Source organism: Balaenoptera musculus, chromosome 5 (assembly GCF_009873245.2).
Source record: "Balaenoptera musculus isolate JJ_BM4_2016_0621 chromosome 5, mBalMus1.pri.v3, whole genome shotgun sequence".
Taxonomy (NCBI): Eukaryota; Metazoa; Chordata; class Mammalia; order Artiodactyla; family Balaenopteridae; genus Balaenoptera; species Balaenoptera musculus.
The window spans coordinates 42,549,387-42,569,751 of NC_045789.1; the positions used below are offsets into that span (position 1 = coordinate 42,549,387).

The 20,365-nt window shown below is 43.5% G+C and overlaps 1 protein-coding gene across 1 annotated transcript in view; it reads left to right on the plus strand.

Annotated features, from left to right (window-relative positions):
• The first annotated feature begins 1,078 nt into the window (after positions 1-1,078).
• Positions 1,079-20,365, plus strand: part of TMEM150C (transmembrane protein 150C) — an 89,862-nt gene continuing 70,575 nt past the window's right edge. The window contains 2 exon segments of the mRNA XM_036853907.1: positions 1,079-1,137; positions 11,308-11,430. The gene's annotated coding sequence lies outside the window, so the exon portion shown is untranslated.

Below are 20,365 nucleotides of genomic sequence, written 5' to 3' on the forward strand. Positions count from 1 at the left end.
AATGAACTGGAAGCAGGTGTAGCTAGAGGGTGCCTTCAGTCATCACAGAGAGAAATGAATGGTATAGAAGGGATGGAATTGGGAGGGGGGGGGGAGCGGTCCTCGCCTCAGAGCTGAGGTTCATTCACCGACTGGCCTCAAGCAATTCTTCACTCTGGGGAGTCACAGATCACTGAAGATCTGATGAAAGCAGTCGTCACTCTCCTCAGAAAGAATGGGCATAGGCTATCCTCCACAAAATTCAGCAGGGGATCTAGATTAAAGTTTTTGTTTTTGCTGTTTTAACCAGATGTTTGAACCTGAAGAGAAGGTAAACAGAAGAGGCCAGGTCCCTGGCCTCAAGAAGCTCGCAGTCTAGTAGCCAGGAGAAAGCAGTAAAAACATATCAATACACACATAATAGTGTATTATGGGGGAATAGTACATCGTGGGGGAAGGAAGAGTTCTGGAATGTTGAATTGGAGAATTTGAACCGTGTGCTTTGAGAGGCAGCAGATGAGAAGAGGCAGGTGTGGTACGGGGGGGCCCTCCTAAAAGAATGGAGGTCAGCCTAAGGCAGGTGGATAAAGGAGGTCCTCCCGTGGGAGCCCCGGAAGGCTGCGTTTGGAAGAGAAGTTAACGGTGAGCGTGAGATAAAAATAGCCTTGATCCACGCTGCTGCCAGAGGTCACTGACATGGTGCCACTGATAGGCTGCGGTCTGCGGTGGGGAAAGCTACTCAGATGCCGATGAATACAGTTTTATAACAGACTCAGACGAGACACTGGCAGGAAGAGAGCAACCTGGCGCTGGGAGGGCGGCCTTGGAGTCTCCGCTCATTGCCAGGGTCAGAAGTTGGCCCTGTGTTTGCTCTTCACGATGAAAGAAAACCGCGGGAGAGCGCTGAGCGGCGGCGAACTGCATTCAGCCAGCGGGCACGAAAATGAGTTTTAGCTGCTCTGTGCAAAAACCCTAGGTGTGTGGACAGAAGGGAGCCGACCAGAAGGTTACAACAGGTCAGGAATAAATAACCACCAGGCGGAGGATCCCAGATTCAGTCCTTCCTTTTGTTGAGTGAGGAGCGAGCGCCAGGCAATCGCGTTCACAAAGGCTTTGGAAAGAAGCGGTTCCACCGTCCCCGCTCGGCTCCAGCCCCGGGTAACTATGCGGGGCCCCGAGGGATGGTGGAAGCCGGAGACCCGGGGTGGGGGCGGTGTGGAGGGGTCACTCTCCCTGGGAGGCCTGGAAGCCGGGACCCCAGAATAAGTCGGGGGCGGGCCGCGGCGCGGCGGGCGGGCAGATCCCACCCCTTCCTGAAGGAAGCGCCCTCCTCGCCGCGACTGCCGCCGCCGCCGCCGCCGCTGCCGCCGCCGCAGGTCACGGCCCCGCCAGGCGACCGCGGCCCCGCCGCACCGGAGCAGGTAGGCGCGGCGCCCACTCCTCCGCGCGGGGCCGCCGGGCAGCCAGGGGGCATAGGGTTCGGCTCCGCGCCCAGCCCGGAGGCGGAGAACAGGGGACGGCGGGAGCCGCAGCGGGGCTCGGGCGGCGGGGTCCTCCCGGCCGCGGAGCCCTGCTCGGCGGCGGCCCCCGCCCCGGAGCGCCCCGGGCGCGGCGCCGCCTCCCGAGCCCCCGCGGGTGCACTCCCGGAGCGAGGCGCGGGGGCTGGCGGCGTTCCGGAGTCCCCGCCGCCGCCGCAGTGCCGTCAGCCGAACCCCTGCGCCTCCCGCCCGCTGCGGTTCGGATCCCGTCCTTTGACAGGTGTCACCCTCCCCCCCTCGCCGCCCCATCCGATACCCAGGCCTTTTGTTGTCGGGGGACTCGGAAACAACCCCAAGTTTGGCCTCCCGGTCTCCCTGCCGTTCGCCGTTCACCGTTCACTTTCCCGTTAGCCGAGACAGGCTGGCGGGGGCAGCAGGGGAGCCGGGAGGGAGGCACTAACTTGCCTTGCCCTGTGCGCAGCCCTCCGCTCTAAATGAACAATCTCGCTTTCCTCTCCTGGGTGCACACTTGGGAAGAAATGGGATTTTCGGTTTCTCCGGCGAGATGCCGGTGAGTGGGCGACCGACCGAGGCTGTTTGACCACCCATTGCAATAAAAGAGTGATTAGCTTTGGGTTCTGGAGAGAGCCCTTGTCGAGTGATTTTCTCCTCCTTAAACGAATCAAATGGAGAACGAGAGGGTTTTTCCCATTCTAGATTCATATTCCTTTTCTCTCTACTCACCCCTCTCCTCCGTCCACCCCTACCTCCACAGCACTTTATTATATCCCAAACACTTCCCTGATTTTTTTGGTCAAATTTATTCCGGTCAGACCGTCTTTCACGTTTGAGCCAAGGACTGTTGACTACAAATGTGAGAACACAGCCCAGTTGGGATGGAAACCCCTCTCCTGGAGTGAACCTGGTCCCACTTCCTGTGGGAGACCAGGAGAGGTCCTGTTAGGCAACCAGATATACTAATAACATGGGTTTTTTTAAAAAGTTCTTGGATTTATTACAATAACACAGCCTAAATGGTAATATTAGTTTCTGCTTCTTCATTTCTCTGCTTGAATCAAAGGCAGATTTTTAATAATTCAGGGTTGTAACTCCATTCCGGGCTGCAGTTCATCAAAAAGATAGGCAAATGTGGATGTGTAAACTCCATGGTAACAGTTAATAAGTTGACCTACTTAAAGTTTTCAAGGAAAAATTGTTAGGTTCATATGTGTGGTATTTTGTTTTTTAATTTTATTTATTTATTTATTTATTTGTGGCTGTGTTGGGTCTTCGTTTCTGTGCGAGGGCTTTCTCCAGTTGCGGCAAGCGGGGGCCACTCTTCATGGCGGTGCGCGGGCCTCTCACCATCGCGGCCTCTCTTGTTGCGGAGCGCAGGCTCAGTAGTTGTGGCTCACAGGCCTAGTCGCTCCGCGGCATGTGGGATCTTCCCAGACCAGGGCTCGAACCCGTGTCGCCTGCATCAGCAGGCAGATTCTCAACCGCTGCGCCACCAGGGAAGCCCATATGTGTGGTATTTGCAGATCATAGAATTTTACATTCTCAGCTCTCGTGCATTAAATAATCCCAAACTTTTTCTTCTGTGCGTCCCAGACGCACCATGTTTCTACGATTAACTATAGCTACCGTCTCTTAATGAGATAGAAATGTGAGTTTAATCTTCAAGGCATAAGCATAAGAATTTTAATGGTGTCTTTTATTTATACAGTATTTAATAAATATTTTGCAAGCTCTCAAAGTTGGAAGTTCAAAAACTGGACATGGTAAATAAAAGGATAAAGAAGTTTTGCTAACAATAATGACAGTTGGTAGATGTTACGACATTGAACAAACACATTAAAGTGTTTGGGAAACGCATGTTTATTATAATCTGCCATTAGCTGAAGGAAATGTGTTTGTATTATTTAAATTGACCTTAAAGTGTCCTTATAGCAATTACTTAACTCATGTGTTTCTCATCAAATGCCTTTTACAGGTTGCTTGCTTTTGGGGAGATAGTTTACTCTGTGGAGTAATTTTTTCTTTTTTTTTGTATGAACATAGTAATGCCTTATGTTTAGGCTTTGTTCTAGATAGAGATACCACAGTCATGCTTACTATGACCTTGCAGGGTTTTCTTGTACTCACTTTATCTGCTTTGTGGTCATCAAGAGTGACGACACTTGACTTTGCACTCCTGTGTGTCCTCCTGCTTTGTTTCCCCTGTGACCTAGACACACCTCTGCAGTACAGTGGCCAGATTAGCAGGGCAGCCTGGAGTCATGAAGAACGAAAAGCTAAGCTGGGTCCCTGCAATCCTAGCCACTTTGGTTTCAACGGAATCCGGCCACTTGGGGATCAGTTTCAGTAAACAATTAAGCAGACAGACACTGACAAGATAATGTATTACCTCTCAATCTTCCCCTTCACAAGAAGAATCTACAGCATTCAGAATCCACACTATAACAGGGGATTAGGTGCTGTGAGGCTCAAATTATATATATGCGAATTTCTCAAAATGTGATACAAAGACCAAACGTTACAGAATCTGAGTCTAGTTCAACGAAAAAGCTAGGAAAAGACCCAGGTGTGTAATATATATTTTCTTTATCCTAAGGGCAACAACAGATGTGCATCCTTACTTATTTTAACTATAAACTTTTATTCCCAGAGCTGATGGTGCCATATATCTTTATGTTGTTTTTTTCATAATTTGCTCTAAGCACTAGCTCAAAAATTAGTGGAACTTAAACAAGTTATTATTATCACCAAATATCATTTCCTAGCATGTTTGGATTTTGAAAGATAACTTGTGGCAATGGAAAGACTTAATGTAAAGAGATTTTACACTGGCCAACTGCAATGATATTTTGAAATAATAATGAATCTTTGCAGTAGCCTTCAAATTCAACCAGTGGTATTCCTAAGTCAACCAGCTCTGCTAGGTAGCACTTGGAACTCTAGATGAACGGAGAAATGAACAATTTTCTTTTTAGCATCTGTGAATGGCCTTTCTCTAGATCAGCGCTGTCCAATGAAACTTCGCACAGTGATGGAAATGTTCTATAATCTGCACAACATGGTAGCCATGAGCCACATGTGGCTCTTGAATCCTTGAAATATGTCTAGCATAATTGAAGAACTGAATTTGAAATTTTATTTATTTTAATTAATTTAAATAGCCACATGGGCTAGTGGCTACCATACTGGACTGTGCAGCTTTAAATTCTCTCCACCATTTCCTGCAGAGATAGCACTTAATGGCAATTATCCTTAATTAGAAGAAAGTGGGAGATTGGCATTGATAGAACTAGGAATTAAGATTTCACTTTGTAACCCTGTTGTTATGAAAAACTAGTTGCAATTACTGTGAAGAAGTGTGTTATGCTGAAGTTCAACTCTATTCTAAAATAGTTTCCCTTTTTAATTCCATATGTCTGCTAGCCACAAAATAAGCATCACCCAGAGTTGTTAGATGCTTGGCCCATGTGTGTGTGTTCTTGAACTTGTTTTATTTTTTGCTCTTTTGCGCATTATAGAATCATTCATTCTTAGAGGCAGTTTCTGCACTTTTCAGTATTTCTAAGGGAGGGAGATTTAGAGGGGCAGGAAGTTGATGATGAGGTACAAGCAGCCCCCCTACCTCTCCTGCGCTCACAGAGACCCTATGAAAAGTCTGACAAGTGAGTGCCCCTCAAGGAGTGGCTGAAGCCTCTGCCTTCCTTGGGCCCTTCTTGTCTGGTTTCTTTCCCTTAACCTTCAACCCAGACTCTCCCACCTAGCCCAGCCCCTATGGGTGAACAAATCCACTTAAAAAATAACCTACCTTTATTTTAGTAAAACCATTAGAATGGGATTTTATTTAACATCTACTATGTTGTTTCAATTTTTTAATTAAGTTGGCTTTCATTAAAGCCATCATTTTAACCATTGAGGGGACACTTTTTTTTTAACATCTTTATTGGCGTATACTTGCTTTACAATGGTGTGTTAGTTTCTGCTTTATAACAAAGTGAATCAGCTATACATATAACATATATCCCATATCTCCTCCCTCTTGGGTCTCTCTCCCACCCTCCCTATCCCACCCCTCTAGGTGGTCACAAAGCACCGAGCTGATCTCCCTGTGCTATGCGGCTGCTTCCCACTAGCTATCTATTTTACATTTGGTAGTGTATATATGTCCATGCCACCTCTCTTCGTCCCAGCTTACCCTTCCCCCTCCCCGTGTCCTCAGGTCCATTCTCTATGTCTGCCGTCTTTATTCCTGTCCTGCCCCTAGGTTCTTCATAACCATTTTTTTTTTTAGATTCCATATATATGTGTTAACATATGGTATTTGTTTTTCTCTTTCTGACTTACTTCACTCTGTATGACAGACTCTAACTTCATCCACCTCACTACAAATAACTCAATTTCGTTTCTTTTATGGCTGAGTAATATTCCATTGTCTATATGTGCCACATCTTCTTTATCCATTCATCTGTCGATGGACACTTAGGTTGCTTCCATGTCCTGGCTATTGTAAATAGAGCTGCGATGAACATTGTGGTGCATGACTCTTTTTGAATTATGGTTTTCTCAGGGTATATGTCCAGTAGTGGGATTGCTGGGTGGTATGGTAGCTCTATAGTTTTTTAAGGAACCTCCACAGTGTTCTCCATAGTGGCTGTATCAGTTTGCATTCCTACCAACAGTGCAAGAGGGTTCCCTTTTCTCCACACCCTCTCCAGCATTTATTGTATGTAGATTTTTTGATGGTGGCCATTTTGACTGGTGTGAGGTGATACCTCATTGTAGTTTTGATTTGCATTTCCCTAATGATTAGTGATGTTCAGCATTCTTTCATGTGTTTGTTGGCTATCTGTATATCTTCTTTGGAGAAATGTCTATTTAGGTCTTCTGCCCATTTTTGGATTGGGTTGTTTGTTTTTTTGATATTGAGCTGCATGAGCTGCTTGTAAGAGGGACACATTTTTAATTAGACTTTTTCTCAAGACACTGTCTCTCATATATCTTGGATGAGTGACCCTCCTTCACCTACGTATCCCAGCCTAGGTACCTGGGATACCTCTCCCCAGGCCAGAGCTCGCGGTCCTGGGCGTTCACCTTCTCCGGGAAGGAATCTCCCTAAATCAGTTATTTGGAAATTTGTCAAAGGTGTTTGTGCATACTAAAATATAAATTAAATTAACCCCCAAATTGTCTCTTCCCTTAAGGTGTTAACACTATAGGATAACATTTCCCAAATTAGTGTCCATTCCACGAGGGGATGGAGATGCTTGAGTAAATTTAGGAACTATTCCGTTTAACCACCCACCCACCCCCGCCTTCTTTTTGAGATTTATGATGCACTATAGCATAGTAAAGTCTCTAAGATGAGATACGTATACTTGTTTTGCTTTTTTATTGTTCACGTTTTTCAAAAAATTTTTCATACAACACTTATCATAATATTTTTCAAACCATGTGTCCTGAGTTTTGAAATCAATTTAACAGGTTAGCATCAGCATTTTTTTTTAATGAGATGGGATATATAATAGAATAGGAATTATCACTGTGAATCCCTCTTAGTGAGGGTTACTAGTGTTTGATGAAACGTTTGGTTCCCCCACGCATGCAAGTGCAAGGCCACGAGGCAGTGGCGAGTGGTGGTCAAGAGCACTGCAGAAACAGGACCCCTGGGTTCTAATTTTAACTCTCCATATACAATAAGCACTATATAAACTTGGTCATTATTTGGTTTTTGTTTTTTGTTTTTTTTTATTTATGGCTGCGCTGGGTCTTCACTTCTGTGCGAGGGCTTTCTCCAGTTGTGGCAAATGGGGGCCACTCTTCATCGCGGTGCGCGGGCCTCTCACTATCGCGGCCCCTCTTGTTGCGGAGCACAGGCTCCAGACACGCAGGCTCAGTAGCTGTGGCTCACGGGCTTAGTTGCTCCACGGCATGTGGGATCTTCCCAGACCAGGGCTCGAACCCGCGTCCCCTGCATTGGCAGGCAGAGTCTCAACCACTGCACCACCAGGGAAGCCCCCGTTTTTTTATTATATAAATGTGTGTGTATACTGGATCATGATGTAAAATACTACCTCTGCAACTAGGCTTGAGAATCACTTTGGGAAACACCGATCTAAGACAGGACTCCATGCTAAATGCTGAACCTGGGCAATCTGCTGACCGAGCCCACAAGTTCAACAATTTCAGCTCCCGTATTGCAATGCAATAGTGATACATAGATGGACATCTGCAGACCCGTGAGACTCAAACACTGTACAGCATTGCAGAAGTGTGGAAATGAGCTGATGACAGTTGTTTTCTGTGTAAGATGAGGCCTGATGAGTGAGAGGGGAGTCATTGCACATTTAGGCTGGAAGAGACCTCACTGCTGCCAGCCTGTGGCCTCTGAAGGTTAATGCCCTTGGACAGGCAGCCTGGGGCCCAAAGAAACCCAAATGTCCCAGAGGCTAAGAGCTCAGTCTTCTTCCCTCCTGACCACTTCCTAACTTCTGCATACTGGTTTGTAGCAAATAGTCACAAAAGTCTAAATAGATATGCCCGTCCCATAAATCCCCCACTTTTTACTTCATTCTAAATTGTTTGTTTTTCAAAATCACTTTCTGCCTGTTAGTGCTTCATGATCTATTTTCAATATGATAAGTGGAAAACAATGTTGCTTCGAGAATTTCATATAAAAGGAGATGTCTTAAAATTGAGGCTGGGAGTCTCCCTGCCCCGACCCAGTGCAATCTGGAAAGTAAAACTAATTTCATTTTGGAAGTAGAGTTCAGTTTTCTTAAAGGTCAAACTAAATATGAGCAACCACTTATCCATAGACTTTGTCAGTTAGAATAAAAAAGGCAACAGCTTGTCATCATGGTTACAGAGGCTGTGTCTAACATACTAAAAATTTGTACGATATGCAGATTTTGTTCAAGGCTTCAGAATCATCCATATCCGAGGACAGTGATACAGACTCTATCTGTGGAATGCAAAGGAGTGAGATGAAGTGTCTTTGACAAAACATTGAGAGTCATGTAATACTTTTAGGCTAATGTAGACAAAGCTTAAAAAGTAAAAAAAAAGAAGAAGAAGAAGTAGTTGTGATTAACTATGGCAGTAGTGGAAATTAGCCTGTAGTTTAAATGGTGTTATTTAACAATGAAGTAATTATAATGAATTATAATGGTTTTCAACTGACTGTAAACATAAATGTCTCCAAAAATAGCATAGCCTTATTATTCATCAAATATTTCATTTATTAACAAAGTAGATATCTTCCTGGGTTTTTTTACACTTATGATGACTTAGCTGCCCAAGAAATATTTTAAATGGTAATAATTGGATTTTTTTTTTTTAGAAATTCACGTTCTTTTATTTATTTATTTATTTATTTATGACTGTGTTGAGTCTTCGTTTCTGTGCGAGGGCTTTCTCCAGTTGCGGCAAGTGGGGACCACTCTTCATCGCGGTGCGCAGGCCTCTCACTATCGCGGCGTCTCTTGTTGCGGAGCACAGGCTCCAGACGTGCAGGCTCAGCAATTGTGGCTCACGGGCCCAGTCGCTCCGCGGCATGTGGGATCTTCCCAGACCAGGGCTCGAACCTGTGTCCCCTGCATTGGCAGGCAGATTCTCAACCACTGCGCCACCAGGGAAGCCCTAAATGGTAATAATTGGAAGTTTTAAAGCATAAATTAAAACTGACTCTACATAGCTAAAATAGGTGATGTATGTTTTTTAACTGGGCTGGTTAATAAAATAGTCTTCAAATTATTTTTTATTCTATTGATTCGTGAGTGACAAGGTGTTAATTAAGAGATATTGATACCATTGTAAAGCAATCCAAATAGAAATATAAGTTTTTACTTAACTTGGAGTGTTTGTCAATTATAATTAGAATTCTGTAATGTAACTGTCCTGGAGTTTCAATGAGAATATATCTCCTGGAATTTCTAAGTTCTACTTTTCACTAAAACTTAAAGTGTATTTACATAGAAACACTAGTAACTAAAATATATCTCCATGCAGTAGCAGGAATATTAACTTACGGGTGACAGTTTTTCCTCCTTGTGTTATTATGTTCCCGTGTAGCCTAGACTTCAAAAGTATGTCGTTTTGAAAAATTTGCCAGTCTTGTCAATGACAGCACAGTGTTTACAAGAACCATATTTATCTCCCTGTAATTTTAGCAGCTAATAGAATTGTTCTTGAGAAAGCTATCTTTTCTATGACATTTTGATTGGCATTTTTCCATTTTAATTTGAGCTTATATGTGACATAAAAATTGATTATATGAAAAAGAGTGGGTTGCCATTTGTATACCAAAATTTTGATTGTATAAATAAGAAAAATCTTAAGTAAACAACCTAACGTACCACCTAAAAGAATTAGAAAAAGAAGAATAAACAAAATTTTGATTGTATATGTATGCATGTAAAAATAAAGACAAAAATTTTCCAGTAACTGATTTGGGGGAAGGATACCGTTGTGGTCAAATAGTGGCACATCGTGTTTTTTTTTAAGATCAGGCCACTGACCCAAGTGAGTGTTCACTTACAGAGCCATAAATTTGGCAATTCAGAAATGGTATTCTTTATTAGCTATTGGGCAATATTTGTGAAATCCCTAGAATGGTCCCTGGCCCAGGGTAACATTTTTTTCACTGTTACTTCCCCCTTATTCATAACATAGGTTTTAACTCATGTCATCACATGGAAAATTAAAGAGGATTGTTTTGGATAACTGGTCCCCTACTGAGCATCTACGAGCTAGAAAAAGCCTTTGGAAGTCACATTATTTCTTAGAGTCTTGGCATGACCCCAGTCATCACAGAGAGATGATGTGTGGACTCCATTCTACTTTTAGTCCATGAATATTTTACATTAGTTCTTGACATACTGTTTATCCAGGCTGACTTAACAGGACTCCAACATAGAACCTAGGCTCGCTTCAGTTTCATATAGCTCCTGGTTTGCTTGCTTGTTGCCTATTTACCTTGTTTTTCCAATTAAATCATTGGGTTTTCTGTGTGTAGAAATTACTATGCCATTTTTTTTTTTTTTGGTATCCCACTGGGCTATCTGAGAACAGGAGTTAGCAAACTATTTTGAAAATAAAGTTTTATTGGAACACAGCCATGCCCACTGGTTATGTATTACCTGTGACTGTTTCTGCACTCCCACCACAGAGCTGAGTAGCAATTAAAACAGAATCCATGAGGCCCATAAAGCTGAAAATCTCTACTCTTTGGCCCTTTATAGAAAAAGCTTGTCAACCCCTGTTCATCTGATACTCTTCCTATGGAATTCTTGAAGAAAATGTGAAAAAAAATGGTCTATTACAAATTATATATGGCTAATTGCTTTCTGTAGGGACAAATTTCAGACCTGAATGACTAAATGAATGACAGCTCTCTTCTCTCTTCCTATTTCACTGTCCATTGGCTATGAAAGAAGGTGGTATCAGCCTAGGCTTAGGTGTCATGTAGACCTGGGTCACTAGCTGTGTAACCTTAAATAAGTTACTTAATCCTCTTTAAGTCATTGTTTCCTCGTGTACAAAATGGGGATAAGTATGGCACCTACTGTTGGGGGACAGTTCTCCATGCGCCCCATGCATTTCAACAGGTTTTTCAAAGAGAGGCACTGACTGCCCTTTCAGTCTAAACTGTCTTTTTAAGGATGTTTGTGTAGTAAATGGTCTTGGATGATAGGTATTAGTGTTGCCCTCAGAAGCCCAGAGCAGGCATGCTTATATCCAATATAATAGACTTAAGTTCTTGCAGCTGAGTTCCTCTCCAGTAATGCTACTCACTGCATGTGCAGGTGTTACATAGCCCTCTTTTGATGCCCTACAGGAACTGGAGTTGGAAACTAGTGCAAGGAAATGCTGATACTCTGGCTACTGCTGTTGCTGTGATAAAGTCCTTTGTCTCCAACCCAGAAGTCTTGCGTCTTCTGCCAGCAGCCAGGAAACTGTGGTAGGCTAACTTGTGCAAGTAAAATCTCAGCCCTTTCATAGTTCTTGGACAACTATTTTATGGAGTTACTATGAGAATTGAATAAGGCAGTGAATATAAAACATTTAACACAATGCCTGGCATATAGGAAGTGCCCAATAAATGTTAGCTATTAATTATTACCTAGCTGGCTATTAACTCTACAGTGTGAAATTGAGTCTCAGTTTTGTGTGGGCAACTTCTATCTTAAGGTAGTGGTTTTTCAAGCTATAGGCCACCAGAGCTATGAGAACAGTTAAGTAGGTTTATTTTTCTTTAATGAAACAGAAAATAGAATATAATAGAATTATAAAATATCCAAGTGCAAAACATGTAGTAAGGATAAATATTGATGTGTAAAACTTGTAATTTCTGTTATATACATGTATATCTGTATACAAGGTTGTGATAGAAAATATATTTTTTACTGTCACACACAGTCAAAAAAGTCGGGAAGCCACTGCTGCCCTAATACATAGATGGGACTTTTCAGAAAAACTTTTGTTCATGATAGCATAGAATTCCTTTCTTTGTTCTTTTTCCCGAAAAGGGGTAAAGAGTCACCATCAGTCATCTGAGAAAAAATGACCAGAGATTCAGTGTGTTCGCCCTCTGCATACCATGTGGCTCATTTTGCCCATGATTAGCAGAAAATGAATATAAGCACCCAGATTATTTTCAGAAGAAAAGGATATTTTTATATTAGCAGTGTCCAACGGAACTTTCTATGGTGATGGAAATGTTCTATCTCTGAACTGTTGAGTACAGCAGCCACTAGCTACTGAGCACTTGAATGTGCAGCTGGGGAACTGGACTTTTAATTAAAACAATTTCAAATTTGGATTAGTTTAAGTTTAAATAGCCACGTGTGGTTATTGGACAGAGTGGCTTTTGCTTGAACACCCAGCTATGGTTTTCTCACAGCTAACTGCATGATTTGGCTTTTATTAAGTCCTAAGGGATAGCACCCTCCCCTTGGGTTGTTCAAACAACCGCTGACCTTTGCCCATGGAGGGCTTGGGCAGACATTGGGGTGAAGAAGTGCTTAATGAGCTGCTACCTTGGACAGCGCCGCAAGTCAGGGGAAAATGGCAAAGAGCCAGAGGGCAGAGGTTCTCAACCCTAGCTGTGCAATAGAATCATCTGAAAATCTGTAAAAATCCAGGCTGCACCCCAGATCAGTTAAATCAGACATTTTCACAAAGCTCACCGGGTATTCTATCATATTCTGGCAGCTGGGCAGCACCACAGGTGGGCAAGGCAACCCATGCACTTTGATGATGCACTACCAGAGTATCACAGGCATGCCCAGGATCAGATGGACAGGGGAATGGGCACGTGAAAGACAGTGGACCCCTCTTATTTAAACAGAAAGACTCCAATTTACCTTTGGTTTTGGAAGCTGAGCTTTTTTCCCACCTGATTGCCGTGGCAACAGCGGCCCCCTTGTTCAGTGGTGCCAAAGTACAAATTCGTGTATGGCAGGGTTGAGCTTCAAAGAAGGAAAAGTACAGGCTTTTGTTGACCAACTCACACGTCCAGTGTTTTCTATTTGTATATTCGGCACACATGTATGGAGTCCCTACTGGGTGTTGGAGATACGCTGTTCTTGCTCAGTCTAGTTGGGGAGACCAACATGTAAACAGTCATCATACAGTAGGGTGTAAGCATAGTAATAGAAGAATCATAGGGTGCCTTGAGAGCACTGCAGAGGAGACACTGGGGGGGCTTTCCAGAGGTGGTGACACCCAAGCTGAGTCTTGGAGAATCAGAAGGAGTAGTCACGGGAAGAGGGGGAAATGAAAAAAAGGAGCAGACACAGCTTGGGAGGAGGCCCTGACCGACATTTTCCATCCCTTCAGGACTGACCACTGTAAGATATCTGCCTCCTGGTGAAGACCCTCCCTGCCGTTTTAGCAAACCTCATGAGATATCCTTATCCTAACGGGCCTTTATCATTTATTCATTCACTCATTCATGCATTCATTCAACAAGTGTGATTTATTGAGTCATTGCTATGTGCAGACATGATGTAGATGCTGGTGATAGAGCAGTGAACAAACAGACAACATTCCTGCCCTCAGGGAGCTTTATATTCTAGTGGAGAAGACCAACCAAAAATATACAGGGAAATAGTATAGTGTATGGCTAATGTGCTAGGGAGGAAAATAAGTTACGGTAAGGAATTTGGAGATACTGGAAAATGTACTCTGTGAACCAGAAGTCTCATTGTGTCCCTCTGCAAACTTAGTAGCAGTTCCTGACACTTTTCTAAGACTGGACTTGGGTTCCGCAGTCATTTTCCCTCCTTTGTTCAAGCCTGGCCATCCACCTATGTCCATAACCCCATGTCCTTCTGCCTCCTGTAGGACCATAACTTGTGCCGACATGACTTCCCATACCCACCTCCCCACCCACGTGTGTCATATCTTGTATTTTCACTCCCTCTTAGCGTTTTCACTTCCAGTCCTCTGTTGATTTTCCCCCACTCTTTTCCTCTTCACCCCAGGGGATCCATGGTTAATAAAGTTCTCGACCTTTTGGCTGATTGCTCTGTCACCCTCCTCTATGGGTCACTGCATGAAAAGGCTTGCCATCCTCAACTTTGAGGCTAAATGTGGTAAACCACCTCTCACCCTTTCTCATCACTACTCTCCATCCAGCTCCCAGTCACTTTCGTTTGTTTCTTGAAGAACTGAAGACCTGGTCTTCCTGTACCTCCCTTTCCTGACTCTTGTCATCATAACCCTTGGTCAGATCATCTAGGTGGCATCCTAGATGATCTGACCATGAATCTGGCCTCAAAATCATTAGATACCTTCTCAGTGAGTTCTCTGGCACTAAACCACAGCTACTCACTCTCAACCCTCCACCCAAACCCTCGTCCAGCTGGTACTTTTTCACCTCAGAAATTTTAACCTCAGTGTCTTATTCTCTGAACATAGCTATGTATCCTTCCAACTCTTTCATACCCTACTTCTCTACCACTTTATCTTCATTAAGATGTCATCTCTTGACTTCTTCAATTTCCCAAAGTCTTCTTTACACATGCAAATCTATTCATACCTATCTTCATTTCCTTTCCTCAGAGGATGTGGTATCCATTTTTCCCCGTGTTTAAGGTTAGCCCATTACTTGAACCCCGAATGCCATCTCCTCATGCCTTCTTTGGAACCTTTGCTCTATTAATATCCCTCTCTCTTCTGTGGTCTTGCATCTCTCTCTGCTCTTTACTGGCTCCATGCCATCAGCCAAGTGTCACTGACTCCTTCTTATCAGCCAAGTGTTTGCAGGTTTCTTCCATCCTAAAAAGTAATTCTCCTGGGTTAAATAAATTAAGGTAGATCTCTGCAATAGAATACTATGCAGTTATCTGAAATATTGATGGCGGAGTATGTATCTCGCGTGGAAAGGTGATCACAAAAGTAAGTGGAAAAAGTATTAAAATAGCTTTATCAAGTGAATTTCTTTTTTATATTTTATTTACTTATATATTTTATTTTAAGTGTGGTTAAAAAAAAACACACATAACATAAAATTTACCATCTTAGCTATTTTTAAGTATACAGTTCAGGGGTGTTAAGTATATTCACATTGTTGTACAACCAATCTCCAAAATCTCATCATCTTACAAAACTGAAACTCTGTACCCATTAAACAATAGCTCCCTGTTTCCCCCTCCTCTCCCAGCCCTTGGCCACTGCCATTGACGTATGTCTCTATGAATTTGGCTACTCTAGGTATGTCATATAAGTGGACTCATACAGTATTTGTCTTTTTATGATTGGCTTATTTCACTTAGCACAATGTCCTGATGGTTTATCCATGTTGTAGCATGTCAGAATTTTCTCTTTAAGGCTAAATAATATTCCATGTGGGTATATATCACATTTTAAATGATTTCATTTTTGAAGAAAAATATATTTGTTAGTATAGGTACGTATATATAATATATAAACACACATACATATATATAAAAGATTGTACATGAAAATGTTAACAGTGGTTATCTCTAAACTGTGGGATTTTGCATACTTTTCATCTTCTTTTTCCTGATGTGTACCTTCTACGGTATTTGCAATGAGCACACTTCCCTGGTGTAAATGCCAAACAAGGAACCAGACATTCAGCGGCACTGCATCAGCTACGGTGTAGCCATCCCTGTGCCAGGCACCTGCCCTCCCCCTCAGCTCATCACTCACCACTCACTGCCTTACCCATTGTGCTCTGAGCACCACAAAACTCTGGTTCCTGTGCGCACAGGGGTTGGATGCCTTGTTTGCTTGCCCCGCGCACGCCACCACAGCTGCATGGGAAACCTCCGCGTCCCTGAAGACTCAGCCCAGGGTCATTTCCTCCTCGCTTGCCCTCCCCCTGCCCTCCGTGCTGGGTTACCTTCCTCCCTTCAAAGCTCCCTAATCCCTGTACCAATCTGGTGCTGCACTTGTTTCCTGATTGTCTGTGAGCTGCCTGGGGTCAGGGGACTGTGTAGTCATCCTTGTATTTGCAGCCCTTAGCGCAGAGCCTGGGTAACAGAGCTGGGCAGCTTGGGGAGCCACTGGTTGTTCAGAGGGGCTGGCTCACTGGATGCTCAGAAATGAGGCTGGAAGAGGACGTGGAAGACCTCCCCCAAGGCCCTTCATTCCACTACACCCTGCTGCCCCTTGCGTGAGCAGTGTGAAGATGTGAAAATACTTTACATTTTACTAAAAATAAATTAGATATTAAAATTATTTAAAGCACTACGTTTCTATCTTAACGATACTGGTGAACTCTGGCCCCTATCCTTGGTCACATGGGCCATGCCTAGTCTCCTGTTGTGTTGGGCTCATAACACACATTTGGTAAATACCTGTTAACCTCCTTAATGACCCTAGTAGCTCCCTGTGATCAAACCTCTCTTCCGTAAATTTAGCTACTTTGACAGGCTGGGATAGGGGTTATTTAGGGGCATGGGAGGCCTTTATTGTCACCCTCCAAGTCATGTGATAGTGACTAGCTACCTACACTACATGTATGGTTGATCCCAGTCAGGACCCTTTTGAGAAATAAAAAAGAAGCAAAAAGATCTACTACTGGCATGGCTTGAGTGCTGTGTTTAAGCATCCTGTGGGTAAAAGCAACTAACGAATCCTTGCTGCACTTGATGTTGCCAGTTAAGCCTGGACCAAGAGGGGCTTAAAGTCATATGGTGAGTAATAGTAGTTCACTCTGAAAGCTGTAATGGGCCAAGTGTGGTAAAACAAGTTTTGCAGGCCAGTACAGTTAGGTAGTTTGGGACAATTCTCTTACATATTAAAAAAGGATTCTAGGTCTCCTTTAGGGAGCATTAAAAGAGCAGAAGGAAAAATGAAAAATAGTTTTAATTACTGTGGAACTGAGTTATTTGGGGTCATCTTCAGCATATCAGACCACAAGGATTTATCTTGGTTTTCCTTGAGAACAGTGGCCCAATGTAAGTGATTCACCCAAAGTATCTGAAATATTTTTAGCAAAAATTATTGATGACAGGACATTTAATGTTTGAAATGATAGGTTTTTCAGCTGTTGAAACGATATGTAGTTTATTGGCATAGGTGGTCTGTGCTGTTTGCATCAGAATCACAATAGCTTAGTTTAATGTTTCCCGCTTACCGAGATCAGACTCTTTTTGTAGAAGTTTGGTTAGACTAGATAGTCCTGGTTATGATACTGTTGTTTTGTTTTCTTTCTTTTTTTTTTTAAATATTCATTTATTTATTTGGTTGCCCTGAGTCTTAGTTGCAGCAGGCGGGCTCCTTAGTTGCGGCTCGCAGACTCCTTAGTTGTGGCTCTTGGGCTCCTTAGTTGTGGCATGCGAACTCTTAGTTGCAGCATGCACGTGGGATCTAGTTCCCTGACCAGGGATCGAACCTGGGCCCCCTGCATTGGGAGTGCGGAGTCTTAACCACTGCGCCACCAGGGAAATCCCTGTTTTGTTTTCTTTTGTTTTTCCCAGTAGGCCAGAAAAGGAAGTAGCAACATTACTCAGAATAAGTATTAGACTTGGAGATGTAAATGTCAGCATTTAAGCCCTGGCCTGACCACCCTCTAGCTGGCTGTGTGCTTGAATAAGTTATTTAATTTATGGAAGCCTAGAGTTTCTGTTGTTCATCAGTAAACTGTGGGTTTGTCTGTCTTGCTCACTAGACTGTAAGCTTCTTCAGATTAGGGGTGGTGTGGCTCATCCATCATTGGAAACTCGATACTTGGGATGCGGCCTGGCAGGTTAAGAACTCTATAAATATTTGTCAGGTAAAGCAGATTCATCTTACTTACTTTATAGGTTGTTTGAAAGAGCAGGTAGGATGAACAGCAGTAGAGTATAGTGCTCAGAGCTCAGCCCCTGGGTCCCAATCCCGGCTCCAGCAAGTGACAGTGGGTGAGTAATTATTCTCTGGGCATCTGTGAAAGTGGATGGTGGTACCTACCTCCTAGGGTTGTATTAGATGCGCCTGTGCACAGTAATTGCTATATACATACCAGCTATTTTTTTTTTTAATTCTGCTGCCTTCAGTAACATAATCGTCTGTTATTTTTTTACTTTATTTTTTATTTATTTATTTTTAATTTATTTATTTATTTATTTATTTTCGGCTGTGTTGGGTCTTCGTTTCTGTGCCAGGGCTTTCTCTAGTTGTGGCAAGTGGGGGCCACTCTTCATCGCGGTGCACGGGCCTCTCACTATTGCGGCTTCCCTTGTTGCACAGCACAGGCTCCAGACGCGCAGGCTCAGTAGTTGTGGCTCACGGGCCTAGTTGCTCCGCGGCATGTGGGATCTTCCCAGACCAGGGCTCGAACCCGTGTCCCCTGCATTAGCAGGCAGATTCTCAACCACTGCACCACCAGGGAAGCCCCATACCAGCCATTGATGTAACGTGTGAATGGGTTTTAAAAAGTGCTATTCACATCAAGGTAGTACTTTTCAATGATGTCTTACCCAGTGTTGGACACACTGTGAAATACTTCCAGTACTGGGTCTTTCCTTATCTTAACTAGTGGTAATTCAGTTCCGTTTCACATTTTCTAAAGCCCTCTTACAGTGTCTTTCACCTGGGCCCTTTTAGTGACACCCATGACCACCTGAATGCAAAGTATAAGTTCAGAGAAGGCCTGACCTTGGCTGCCCTGGCCTGGCACTGCTGCCTGCTTTCTTTTTCCACTGTTTGCTATGTAGAAATAACTCTGGTCAATTCCCAGGCAGTAAAGATTGTTAAGATTATGCTAAATAATTCTGATTTCATATGTGCAGACACTGTAGTAGTTTCCACTCTGGTGTCCCTGCCTCCTGCCTCTTGGCCACTAGAGCCTCATGTGCGCAGTGCTATCTGCCTCATCTTGCCGTTATTTCACTCTCGTAAGGTCTCCCCAGCCCAGGAACTCTCTTGAGATAGTATCTTATTATAGGACCAAATCCAAGCTACCGGTGTTGCCTTTCAAGGCCATGCATAATCTGAGCCCTTTTAAAAAAATTTTTCTGTATTTTCTTTATTTATTTTTGGCTGTGTTGGGTCTTCGTTGCTGTGCACGGGCTTCCTCTAGTTGAGGCGAGCGGGGGCTACTCTTCGCTGTGGTGCACGGGATTATTGCTGTGGCATCTCTTGTTGTGGAGCATGGGCCCTAGGCGCGTGGGCTCAGTAGTTGTGGCTCACAGGCTCTAGAGCGCAGGCTCAGTAGTTGTGGCACACGGGCTTAGTTGCTCCGTGGCATGTGGGATCTTCCCGGACCAGGGCTCAAACCCGTGTCCCCTGCATTGGCAGGTGGATTCTTAACCACTGCACCACCAGGGAGGTCCCCTCTGAGCCCATTTTATCTGTCCATGTTTTACTTCCAATTCCTCTCTAATGTAGACTTTTACTGCCCACTCACTGGGGTGTAGTCTTGTCTTTCTTTCATTTTCATGATTCCCCACACTGAAATGACCTCCCTGCCCATTCTGTTTATTTACATTTGCCCATGGATTTAAGGCCCCCCTTTTTCATAAACCCTATCTCTTCCTGAACATTAATTGGGTTCTCCTGTATTTTTACATTTGGTTATATTTAATATAGAGCTTTCTTAGGTGCCATTTTGAAAATTAGTATCTTCTCATTAATGACTCAGATGTTAACTTGATAGTATTAAAATTATTATAAGCTTACCAGTTACACATTCAGGAAAATTGTACTAGTTTCTTAGTAGTGTAAGTTTTAAAAAATTTAACTTTTTCCTCTTGGCAGCTGTAATTACACCGCACTGCCTATAAATAAAGCCCTGGAGTCCAGACCATATGCAGTAAAACAAAATAGTATAATTGAGCAAGGCAGGGCTACTATTCCTAGTATGGGACTCATAAGTCTCTATTTCTTGACTTTTATAATACATGAGACTTTGGCTGTTTCCATATATCAACATTTCTTCACTATTAAACCATGGATAGGATAGGCGATAGAATTAAGAGCCAGAACCCTGATATCATTTAAGTACATAGTAAGAATTCAATAACTGTTGTGGACAGATTAGTTTGTGGTTTATTTTTGGCTCCTCAATGATTTAGTCTGATTTGTACATGTCAATTCACTTCTCTGTACTAATTTAGTAGATCCTCTAAAATATTACAATTTTATTAAACTTAAGATATAATGGACTTCCCTGGTGGTGCAGTGGTTAAGAATCCACGTGCCAATGCAGGGGACACGGGTTCGAGCCCTGGTCTGGGAAGACCCCACATGCCGTGGAGCAAGTAAGCCTGTACGCCACAGCTACTGAGCCTACGCTCTAGAGCCCGCGAGCCACAACTACTGAAGCCCGCGTGCCTACAGCCCATGCTCCACAACAAGAGAAGCCACCACAATGAGAAGCCTGCGCACCGCAACAAAGAGTAGCCCCCACGTCGTTGCAACTAGCGAAAGCCTGCGTG